General features: G+C 43.8%; 1 protein-coding gene across 5 annotated transcripts in view; it reads left to right on the top strand.

Annotated features, from left to right (window-relative positions):
• Positions 1-7846: 7846 nt before the first annotated feature.
• The window catches only part of Mtmr3 (myotubularin related protein 3), a 125360-nt gene continuing 122375 nt past the window's right edge, over positions 7847-10831 (top strand). For 3 of the 5 annotated variants that reach the window (XM_013353389.2, XM_005366138.3, XM_013353386.2), the window contains exon 1: positions 7848-8034. The gene's annotated coding sequence lies outside the window, so the exon portion shown is untranslated. Of the gene's footprint in view, positions 8035-10831 lie in introns of all 5 variants that reach the window. The other 2 variants (XM_013353387.2, XM_013353388.2) reach the window with 1 other exon arrangement.

The raw sequence follows: 10831 nt of genomic DNA, 5'->3' as shown, positions 1-10831 counted from the left end.
ATGTGGAGGCCAGAAGTCTATGTTTGTTGTCTTTCTCTATTGTACACCACCTTATATTTTGAGACAGGGTTTCTTACTAAATCTGGAGCTCACTGATAGGCTAGACTGCTTGATCATTGAGCCCCTGGGATCCTCCGGCCTCTGTCATTCTCTGCTATGCCTGTTTTTTACATGGCTACTGGGGTCCAAAATTCAGTCCCTCATGCTTGTGCAGTGAGCACTTTATCTGTTGAACCACCTCCTCAGACTGCATACTTCTGTTTTAATATACATTTCGTAGGGGATTAGTGAAGTTGGATGTTTTTTCATATACCTGCTGGCCATTTGTATATATGTCTTTTTTGTTTGTTTTGAGACAGCATTTTATTATGTTATTTTGGCTAGCCTAGAACTTGCTCTGTAGATCAGGTTGGTCTTGAACTCACAGAGATCTGCCTACCTCTGCCTCCCGAGTGCTGGAATAGGAGGTGAGCTCCTTATTATCTGAAAATTCATACTTGCATGCAATGGAATCTGATCACTATTCACCTCTATTTCCCCTCCAACTTCTTCTGAATCCCACTATACATCCTCCTCTCAACTTCCTTTCTTCTTCTTCCTTTAAAAATATTAAAATTGCATTTATTACAATAATAAAATCAACTGGTGGTGCTTTGTTATAAAAATAAAACAACAGATGCACGCCTTTAATCCCAGTACTTGGGAGGCAGAGGCAGGCGGATCTCTGTGAGTCCGAGACCAGCCTGGTCTACAAGAGCTAGTTCCAGGACAGGCTCCAAAGCCACAGGGAAACCCTGTCTTGAAAAACCAATATATATATATAGTTTATGTGCATGTGTGTGCACCTGCTTGTCTGTATGCGAAACCTGCACTATTACATTTGTTTTTGCATTTGATTTGTGGCAATTTTCTCTGGCGAAAGTACTAAAGAAAGTCTTGTCTCATACAAATGAGATACTTGTATGTATTTTTTCTTGATATACTAAAACTTAGCCGGGCAGTGGTGGCGCACGCCTGTAATCCCAGCACTCGGGAGGCAGAGGCAGGTGGATCTCTGTGAGTTCGAGGCCAGCCTGGTCTACCAAGGGAGTTCCAGGACAGGCTCCAAAGCTACAGAGAAACCCTGTCTCGAAAAAAAAACCAAAAAAAAAAAACTTGCCGGAGTCTAAAGTTTGATTGGGTAATTTATATGAATAAACTTTTAGGACTTTACTGCACTAAAATTCATGGGTCTGTCTTCTACTTGGAATGGGTATGATTTGGTAACATACTGAATTGATCGTATGGAAAATACTAGTTCACTGGGTTATGTAGCATTCTTGGCTCATTTCATTATGTTATCAAATATTCATTTTTGCTAGTATTACCACTCATCTCAGTAGAAAAAAACTCTTTTGTTTTGTTTTGAGACAGGGTTTCTCAGACTCCTGGATCTTCCTCTGTAGACCAGGCTGACCTTGAATTTAGAAATTTGCCTGCCTCTGCTTCCCAAGTGCTGGGATTAAAGGTGTGCATCTGTTGTTTTATTTTTATAACAAAGCACCACCAGTTGATTTTTATTATTGTAATAAATGCAATAAACTGTTTTACATGAAGTTACACACTTCATAGAAGTTTTGAGGCAATTAAGCCAAATAACCAACTATGACAAACTGGAGGTTGCAGGCTAACCATTCTTTCATGTAAAAATAGTGTTTCTTAAAGTAAGAAACCAGTTCACCTGCAGCTTGGACGACGGCAGAAGGCTCTTCCTTGAGATAATGTAAGTCCCAGGATTTTCTTTTTGAGCGGTGAAATGTTGGGATAGGATAAAGGAGGTGGTTGCATAACACTGATGCTATTACGTGCCACTGGCTTGTTTGCTTTAACTTGATTAATTAACTGTTCTGTGAATTTCAGCTCAATAAACTTTGAAAAAAGGGCTTCATACGGAATTTCCGTTTCAACATAGGGAAGAGCAAAAGACTTGTCATCAAAGGCCTGGAGCCAATGAAATTAACTTTTTTTTTAACTGCTTCATAAAAGACATTCTTAAGTGAAACTGACATATTGTTTAGTAGCAGCCCATTTTGTGAGGAATACAATGGCTGTTAGGTCACAGTGTACTGGTGCTTTCTGACAAAGCACCAGCAATTTAAACCAAAGTCCTTTTGGGCTGTTGGTATAAATATCAACATGGGGAAAAGACAATAGTTAATTAGTATTATTATGAAAAGAGTTTTAACCCATATAGACCCTCTAGAATTTCAGGTTACCTGAAGAACCTGTGGACCACATCTTGAAACCTGTTGTTCTACACTGAATTAGGACTGAAATTGAACTGATCCACTCCAATCAGTAGGGATAGCATGTGTTGTCTGAAAATCCTGGGAGATAGTTTATACTTACTGGAAATTTTAATTTAAGCTCACACACAGGGCTCTGCTCTCCTTGTTTTATATTCATATCACTGGATACAGAATAAAAGTAACAATTCTAATAATGGCATATAGTTTATATTATTTTTAAAAATACCCACTTTCATGATTTTGGTTAAAGTAATTATATTCTCATTAAAGTCTCTGTAATATTTTCTTGAATATAGATAGGTTCCTTTCTTGCTTGTTAAAAACAGGCCCTGATACACACACACACACACACACACACACACACATCACGACTGTTGTATTAGAAGCGGCAGGGCTGCGTCCCAGGCACCTGGCCGCCCACATGGCTAGCTTTTGCCTCGAAATAATTACACGGAAACTGTATTCTTTTAAACACCGCTTGGCCCCATTAGTTCCAGCCTCTTATTGGCTAGCTCTTACATATTGACCTAACCCTTTTCTAGTAATCTGTGTAGCCCACGAGCTGGCTTACCAGGAATGATCTTAACCTGCGTCTGCCTGGAGTGGGAAAATCATGGCGACTCCTTGACTCAGCTTCTTTCTCCCAGCATTCTGTTGTTTTCTCCTCCCACCTATATTTTAACCTATGAAGGCCAAGCAGTTTCTTTATTTTTTAACCAATGAAATCAACAGATTGATATATGACACTCCCACATCACACGACAATTAAAAAAAAAGAAACCATGAATTTTAAAGAGGGAATCGTGGTACCTGGCAGGGTTTGAAGGTGTGAGGGCCAGCCATGATAATTGGTCATCAAAAGGAAGTTCTTTACTTCCAACCACATCACCTGGGACTCTGAATTTAAATAGGAGGCCTGGGTCTCAGTGGTTTGCCCTGAAGCAATACCTGGTGGCAGAAAAGAACCACAGGCTGAGATAACCCGACCCTCACCCAAGGGCAGGGCATTAAAAGGAAATGCCTGATATTCCAACCGCTGTAGATAGGATCACCCGCCAGCACCTCACCAGGGCACCCTAGACAAATGTCAGCCAATCAGGGGTCCTGAACCTCAGAGACCCCTCACCCCCACCTTTACTACTATAAAAACCCAATTCTTGGGGCTCTCTGGTTATTCCAATACATTGGACATGCCGAGAGACCGAGTTTGCAAACTTGATTAAAAAGGCTCTTTGCGGGCTGGAGAGATGGCTCAGAGGTTAAGAGCACTGCCTGCTCTTCCAAAGGTCCTGAGTTCAATTCCCAGCAACCACATGGTGGCTCACAACCATCTATAAATGATATCTGGTGCCCTCTTCTGGCTTGCAGGCATACACACAAACAGAATATGGTATACATAATAAATAAATATTAAAAAAAATGGCTCTTTGCTTTTACATATGAGACTCAGTTTCCTTTGTTGGCTTTTGTGGCTTTGTTATACCCATGGATTTAGGTATAACAAAGGGAGAAAAGGGAAGGGGGAAATGATGTAATCATATATAATCTCCCAAAACTTAAAGGCCTAGAAACAAACCTACAAAATGATATTTCAATCCATGGTTAAGTTCTTTCGCGGGCACTATGAGAGTGAATATGCCATAGTTCATGTAACTTGGGCTGGGGCTATGCAAAATTAGTTGGATAAGATAGGCAGTCCCAAAATTTTGCTATCTATCTTTAATTCACATCTAAACAATTTTGAATCAGGAAACATGACTTCATTTCAATTTCTTCCTGCTTTGGACAAATTGTTTTTCAGCAGCTGGAAACTTACTGTGTTGATGAGCCAGATTGGCAGGTAAAGAGGATGCTACTGAAGTTTGTGAGGACTGGAGGCTAAGTCACAAAAGCTTCTCAGCAGGGCCTAGTGTTTTTAGGGATTGAAGGACTCCCAGGGGGACTTGGAGGCTCTGGGAAGCTTCCACACTCCTTCGGTCAGCCTTTCCATCTTGGGTTACTTCAAAGAGTCTTCAAGAAGCTGGGAGAATATTTTTCACTCTTGAATATAGCAGGAGAGAGTGAAGTGAAGGATAGCAGGAAAGGGGAGAGGAAGGTCAGGCGGGGAGAAGAAGCCCCTTATGTTAAACATGGGCAGTGAGACAAGCCCTCCGGAACTGGCTTGCTTTTCCTCTCTTTCTGGGACTCTACCTTGGGTTTTGTCTTCTGCATGCAAGGATCTTATTCACTGGTTTAGTTTGTTTATAAAATATAAAATGTCCTCAAATCTTGGGACTAGAGAAATGGCTCAGCGGTTAAGAGCACTGGCTACTCTTGCAGAAGACCTGGGTTTGCTTCCCAGTATCTACATTGTGTCTCCCAACTATTTGTAACTGCATTTCCAAGGGATCTGATGGTCTCATCTGACATCCAGGGGTACCAGACACACACATGACGCACAGACATACAGGCAGGCAAAACATTCACATACATAAAATAAACAAATCTAAAAAACTCTTCAAATCCATTACATCAGAAAACTTTTACACAGCTCTGTGTGCTAAGCAAAGTAGCGACAATGACCACATGGGTGACGAAAACTGGAGGACAGGAAAAGGAAATGAGAAACAAGTTAGTACCAGGATTCAAATTTAAATCATCATACTTAGCCTCATTCTCTTTGTTTTGTCTTCTTAGCACTTGTCCTTGAAATCTATTTTGTGATGAGAGAAATGGACTTTAGCACCTTGTGCATCCTAAGCACACATTCTACATCCCCAGGCCCCATGAAATGAGTTTTCCAGGCCACTCAGCAGTTTGCTGCTTTGTTTTCAGAGACGATTTGCTAACATTCACCTTATAGATTAGCCATAGTTGGGATGAAGTGTAGGATAATGTTCAGCGATGTCCATCAGAGTCAGATTGCTTGAGTTCAACCCCAGCCTTCGCATCTCAGGTACAGCATGAGGTTGAGGTGAATGTGACATTAGATTTACATAGAAAATGCTCACATAGCTTAATGCACACTGAAAGATTCAATGCATACTGTGAATTCATGGGTACAGGCAAATTCCTTTGAATGCTTTAAATACTGGTTGAGTGATGTGGGATTCTCCTCTGTATGTTGTGAATGCCATTGGTTAATAAAGAAACTGTCCTGAGCCAGTAATAGGATAGAACAGAGCTAGGCAGGGAGAACTAAACTGAATGCTGGGAGGAAGAAGGCGGAGTTAGAGAGAAGCCATGAAGCCTCTGGAGACAGACACTGGGAACTTTAGCCAGTAAGCCACAGCCTCGTGGCGATACACAGATTAGTAGAAATGGGTTAAACTAAGATGTAAGAGTTAGCCAATAAGAAGTTAGAGCTAATGGATCAAGCAGTGATTTAATTAATACAATTTTTGTGTGATTATTTCAGAGCTGAGCAGCTGGGAACCAACAAGTGGCTTCCTCCTACAATTGAGTATCCAGTTAAAGGCTTCCTTTCTCACTCCAGATCAAAAAGCAAATTGTTATTCTTGGTAAAAAGAGATGAAAGTGCACATGGCACCCTCTGCCCATGGTCCTGGCAGTGGTGGCACATGCCTTTCATTCCAGCACTTGGGAAGCAGAGGCAGGTGGATCTCTGCGGGTTTGTAGGCCAGCCTGGTCTACAAAGTGAGTTCCAGGACAACCAACACTGCTACACAGAGAAACCCTATCTGGAAAAATTAAAAAAAAAATAAGAGAGAGGGAGAGAGATATGAAGGTGACACACCAACATATTTCCTCTTGTGGGGACTGTGGGACTGGGGGAGTGGTTGAACTGTCCACCCAGAGCCACTTCATCAGTAGCTAGCTGTCCAACATGGGGTTGCCCTGGCGGTTAAGTCCTAGTTCCAGTCCAATCAGTGGCCACCCATTGGAAGCAGCCCATTTATTACTCTATGTTTCATCTCATTCATCGATCTGGTGTCCAATTTTTTTCCTGTCCCACAAAGGCCATGATGATATACACGGGAACTCAGGACAGTGGCATCTAAAGTGAAAGCCTAGGATTTGTTCCTATCACTACTAGGTCTTCTTTTTAGGTCTGAAAGAGGAGCTGCAATCATTGTATTTCAGTTTTATTTAGCCTTGTGCTTTTCTAGTGAAGGTGAAAACTGACACACAATCCACTTCCTGGAAGAGGAGGAAGACAGCGGTTTCTCAGGGAACAAGGGGAAGTCTTTCCTAACTTCGAACTGTGATGCGGTGCCTTCCCGAGCTTTTCTGATGTTGTGGGCAGCACAACCCAGTGAGTGATAGTATAGTTTTGTTGTCAGCTGGGCTTGGGTTTGAATTTTTAGTTAAATTCAGCTGATTCTGGGTTTTAACATTTTTCATTTGTAAAGTGGAGATAGCCTTTACCCACTAAAGCTGTGAAGATTCAGCTAGATAAAATATAAATACCTGTTATTCCTTAGTTAATTAGGAGATTTGTTTGGTTATTGTGTTGCACAATTCTAGGTCTAGAGAACTGGGACTCACTAAGATCCACCTGCCTCTGCCTCCCAAGTGCTGGGATTAAAGGCCAGGGCCAAACCGCCAAACACATCCTTCTTTTTCTAATAGTTCTTAAATTCCAGGGAGACAGAAAGGCAATGATGTTGAATACAAAGAAACAAATAATTGCAGAGTGCCGAGGAAGAAAAAAAACAATGTAACAAATACAAGGATGAATTTCATTCACTGGTTTTCTGGAAAAGTCAAGGATTCAACTGAGGGAAAGAAAGAAGGTCGGGTTCTATTGGAACCTAAGGCAGTAGTTCTTAACTCCTAATGCTGCGACCCTTTAATACAGTTTCTCATGTTGTGGTGACCCCCAACCATAAAATTATTTTCCTTACTACTTCATAACTGTAATTTTGCTACTGTTGTGAATCGTAATGGACATATCTAATGTGCAGAGTATCTGATATGCTGCCCCTGTGAAAGGGTCGTTGGATCCCCAAGGGGTTACAACCCAGAGGTTCTGAACTGCTGACTTAAATTAGTACAGTGTTGGACTATGGGATTCTTCTGCAGGTTAGTTTGAGTAATTTTTTTTTTTTGCTTTTGTTTGAGCACTGAGATTTTTATTAGGAGCTGAGATTGAGGCAGTTTGAACTTGTATTCTGAGCATAACCTGTAGCACACTATATTTACATGCATCGTATTAAATTAGTTTTATATTGCCTATACCTGCTGGGGAAATAATATCACTACTGTTCTAATAGAGAGTAGAGTAAGCTAAGGTGCTGTCTTGAGTTACTAAGCTAGTAAAAGAAGCCTCCTGAACATCTTTTTAGTCTTTGGTTTTCTTTTTCCTAATTTGTAACGGTTCAACTAGTCAGTTCCCATTTTTCTATTCTTTTTTCGCTCATCTCCTGCGGTTGCCTCTCCGCAGCCACTTTCTGCCAACCTGCTACCCCGCCCACATTCCGGGGCGTGACCAACTCCCCAGGCTCCGCCCCCGTCCATCCCGTGACAACCAGCCCACTTCTATCCAGCCCCGAAGGCCGACTGCGCCGGAGCCTGCGCGCGCGCCCCCGCCAGCAGCTCCGATCTGTCTCGGGCGCGCGCTCTGTGTGGCCGCTGCCGCCATGTTGTTGTGGTTGTGAGAAGGCGGCGGCAGCGGCGGCAGCGGAGTAGCCGGCAGAGACGCTCCAGCGGCCCAGGCGCTGCCCCACGCCGGCCCTGGCTGGCAGCCTCGTGGGGTGGCGGAGGAGGCCGTGCTGTGGCGGGCCTCGCCATGTCCTGCTACCTGGTAAGAAGCCCACCGCCCCGGCTCCGGTGGCGAGGAGGTGCTGGAGGAGGGGCGGGCCTCGGCCGGGCGCGGCGGCTGTCACCGGCTGAGGAGGCGGTGGCAGGCGGGGGGCTGGGGTGGCCTCGGCCGCCCGGGCAAGCTGGCCGAGTGGAGCGCAGAGGCCCGACCGGGCGACGCGGGGGAGGCGGGGTCGCCGAGCTCGGCGGCCATCCTGAACCTGGCGGCCGGTAGCACTCAGAATGTGGGGCGCTACCCCTAGAGCGCCCTGGAAAATGCTTCCGGGCCCCCGGGAGGTGAGTGTGTGTCCCGAGGCCCTGGCTGCGCCGGAGGGAGAGGCCGGAGGTCGTGCTGTTGGAACCTTCGGGCAAGCGGTGCGGGCCTCAGCCTGACTGCAGCAGGGCATCCTCCTGACCTGGTAGTGCTCGAAGGGGAATGAAAGTTCAGGGGTGCATGAAGGAGTTCAGGGAACACTAGTCAAATGGCGCTGCAAAAGATGAGTGTTATTTCTTGGGTTGAAATTGTGCTGAACATACTGCATTTCGGGACCCAACATGATTTTGTTGGTTGGGGTCTGAAAACTTGTTTCACAGTTAGGGGGTAGCGTTGGCACTCTGGAGGCTGTCCATCTCACTTGGGAGTTAGATCTTGATGTTCAGTCGTCTTCAGACTGAAGTTTACAGTCTACTTTTCCTACTATCTTGACACCCACTCGGTTTTTTTTTTTATGTGTAGCCTTTTGTATTAAAAAGTGCATATGTTCTTGTAGTGGAGGTCCAACTTTGTTTCTCACCATGAGAACAGTGACCCGTCAGAGGTTATGATTGAATTATATAGAAGGTGATTATCCAAAAGACCCATGCTCTTGTGCTTTTACTTGAAGGCCAAATGAGTTGGTGGCCGAAGAAAGACTTCTTTTTGATGGCTTGAGCGAATAGAAGAGTTTGCAGGGTGACACCGTTTTGGGTAAATGTTGTGCAGTATATTATTAGGCTAAGGAATCTTCTGGAAGGTTGGATTGATTGCCTATGAAGACATCTACCATTTTTACATTTAGGTAACCCTGAGCGTTGTGAGCCGCATAGTTATTTTGTTCATAAGGCGTTAGAACACAGTTTATCAAGTTGGCTGCTAACTGAGGGTATTGTCCAGAGAGGCACTGGACGGCAGAGCCTAGAGGGAAGGAGGGAAGCGAGGCATGAAGTCGGCTTTCTGCCGGCAGAGCGGGGTCCTGAAGGCGCTTTCTAACATACCAACATTGTAGTTACTCCTGAACCATCTGACTCAGGTTTCTAGTAAAGTGGAGGCTAGGAGGGTGTGTTACAGTCATTTGAGATCAGGGTTGTGAACCTGGAAGGTGTACACTGGATTGTGAAAAGTTCTTGAGATTTGCCTCAGGCTGTGAGGTGTGGTATAGTCAGTTTAAAAACCTGCTTAGAGTCCTGGTTAATACTTAGTGTGGTAAAGTGGAATTCTGAGTTGTCCAGGGATGTATTCATACTTCAGAGGGGTGTGTTGAGGATTGTTGCAGTTTTGGAAGAGGTGAAAGAAGGTGTTGTTACTGTTGCATAGGGTCGCATCCTGTCATACTACAGAGAAGTAGTTTTAGAGAGGTACACCTGGTTTCAGTAAAGATCAGAAGCCTTTTGTTTCCTGATGTCCCCACTACTTAGCCCAGTTCTCAGAAGAATTTTCTTTCCAGATTATTTATTTATTTATTTATTTTTGTTTTTTCGAGACAGGGTTTCTCTGTGGTTTTGGAGCCTGTCCTGGAACTAGCTCTTGAACTAGCTCTTGTAGACCAGGCTGGTCTCAAACTCGAACTCACAGAGATCCGCCTGCCTCTGCCTCCCAAGTGCTGGGATTAAAGGCATGCGCCACCACCGCCCGGCCAGATTATTTTTTTAAGCAAATGAATAGTATTGATATGAGAAAAATCGGTGTTATTAAAATTATGTGATGTCTTACATTGAAGAGGGGGTTTTCAGTCTTTGCAACTTTGACTTTTCCTTAAGAGATTCTGTTTTCTGTAGACTGTGAACTGTTTTTGAGTCTTAATGTATTTAAAATTTTAGGTGTTAGCTGGATGGTGGTGGTAGCTGGACGGTGGTGGTAGCTGGATGGTGGTGGTAGCTGGACGGTGGTGGTAGCTGGACGGTGGTGGCGCACACCTTTAATCCCAGCACTCTGGAAGCAGAGGCAGAGGCATGAGGATCTTTGAGTTTGAGGGCAGCCTGATGTACATGTAGAGTTTTAGGCCAGTCAGGGCTGCATAGATATGTGCAGGTATATATGTGTGTACATGTGTCTTAGAGCAGAGGCTAGACGTTAACTTTGGGTATCAGTCTTTGAGAACTGCCCATCTTGTATTTTGAGACAGTCTCTCATTGCGCCCTGGTACTATGTATTTGAATTTGTCTAAGATGACCAACTGGCTGACCTTCCAGCTCTAAATATCTGCCTATTCATGCTTCCTCACCAGTGCTGGGATTATAAACATGGGGCACCAACACACAGAGTTTTAGGGGGTTTCTGGGGATTGAACTTGAGTCCTCATAACTGTGGACTTTACCTATTGAACTATCTCCGTAGCCTTGTAACTTTCTTTTTAGGTTTAATATTTTTTTTTTTTACTATATTTGTATTTAGTATATGGGTATGTGTGTGCTCATGTGCAGGTACTGGTGTAGGTAGGCATCTTAAGTGTCAGAGGACAACTTGTGGAAGTCACTTCGCCCTACCTTGTTTGTTTTGTCCCAAACAAAAAGTTGTCACTCTTTTTTTTTTTTTTTTTTTTTTT

The sequence above is a fragment of the Microtus ochrogaster genome, unplaced genomic scaffold (genome assembly GCF_000317375.1).
Source record: "Microtus ochrogaster isolate Prairie Vole_2 unplaced genomic scaffold, MicOch1.0 UNK6, whole genome shotgun sequence".
In the NCBI taxonomy this organism is placed as follows: Eukaryota; Metazoa; Chordata; class Mammalia; order Rodentia; family Cricetidae; genus Microtus; species Microtus ochrogaster.
Note: the sequence above shows the minus strand (reverse complement) of the source record. Positions and strands in the feature narration are given on the sequence as shown.